Genomic DNA, 1751 nt, shown 5'->3' on the forward strand with positions numbered 1-1751 from the left:
ATGAATGTACAGCCAAACTCACTGTCCTTGTATCTTGTATTTCTGGGTTTGGTAGTGAAATATCATATAGATAATATAATATCAATACATACATACGGATAATACATACATATGTACAAATAATATAAATTTGTTTTTTGTGATTTTTAGAAAATATTTTATTTACTTTATTTTTTTTAAGTTTATTTATTTGGGGGGGGAGGGGCAGAGAGAGGAGAGAGAGAATTACAAGCCCAATGTGGGGCTCGAATCCATGAACCATGAGATCATGACCTGAGCCAAAATCAAGAGTCAGATGCTAACTGCAATGCTGACTGAGCCACCCAGCTGCTGCTTTAAAATTTTATTTATTTTTATTTTTTATTTTTCTAAAGTTTTTAATATTTACTTTTGAGAGAGAGAGAGAGAGGAAGCAATCGGGAGAAACAGAGAGAGAGAGAGAGAGACAGAATCCAAAGCAGGCTCCAGGGTTTGAGCCATCCACCCAGAGCCTACTGTGGGTCTCGAACTCACAAACCTGGAGATCATGACCTGAGCCGAAGTCGGACACACAACTGACTGAGCCACCCAGGCATCCCCTAAGATTTTATTTTTAAGTAATGTCTACACCCACCGTAGGGCTCGAACTACAGTCCTGAGATTCACAGTCACATGCTCTACCGACTGCCAGCCAGGCGCCCCCAGTGTTTCTTTAAAAGTAGCCAGATAAACAAGTGCATGGAATTAATACAAATAGTATCATTTCAAATCTTGTTGAAGGTTATAAATGAGGATTCTGGTCTCAGAATCTCTTACCAACAAAGATGTTGGGGAAGGAAAAATAACAGCAAAAAAACCCAGCAAAATAAATTCGGGTGGCCTCAACTTCTCATTATCCACATTGATCAATCTTCTGATTACTTCTGCATTTTTATAAAAAATGGTTGTGAATGGGGCTGTGCTGTCCTATCACCAGCCTTGTTTACAAAAGGACTTTTTAAGAGTGAAGGGCAGAGTGGCAGAACCCTGTATCCTCTTATGTAGAGAAACAGTCCATGAGTTTTGGCTGAGCCTCAGGTAACTTTCATCTCCCCCCCTTCCCTTGCAGTTCTAGGCGTAGCCCTGCGACCAAGTTCTGGCCAAGGGGGATCTGAGTGGAAGGGAGACCTCTTCCAGGAGCTTCCTGCTGCTTGGAATTTTAGAACATGAGCACATGATTATGCTCGCCTGAACAGCAAGACAGAGGAACTTGGGTCCCTAAAACCATACACCACTATATTAGTTCTGTCCTTCCCACCCCAACTTTTATGTGAGCAAGAAACTTAACCTGTGGCTTCACACAACAAAAGTTTATTTCTTGATCACACCACTCATCCCATGCTGGTCAGCAAGGGCATCTGCTCATCGAGGGCACTGAGAGACCTGGGCTGAAGCATTCCATCTCAATCAGTCCTTCCACTAGTGTAGAGCCAGGCAAAGGAATGTCATGAATTGTATGCTCTTAAAGCCCCCACCTGAAAAACACACGTTTTCTCACATGTGAAAACACACGTGTCACTTTGTTGGCTAATGCAAGTCACATCACAATGCCTAGCCTCAAAGAGGGTAGGGAAGTACAATCCTACTATGTGCCCCAATAGGAGAACTAGAATGTGTCAGCTATCCTAATGAGTACTATAATTTCTGTCTTGCTTAAGCCACCGTTATTTTGGGTTTTCAGCTACTTGCAGCTTCACTGATTCCCAACCAATACAGGAATGATCACATTAATG

Source organism: Neofelis nebulosa, chromosome 2 (genome assembly GCF_028018385.1).
Source record: "Neofelis nebulosa isolate mNeoNeb1 chromosome 2, mNeoNeb1.pri, whole genome shotgun sequence".
Lineage (NCBI taxonomy): Eukaryota > Metazoa > Chordata > Mammalia > Carnivora > Felidae > Neofelis > Neofelis nebulosa.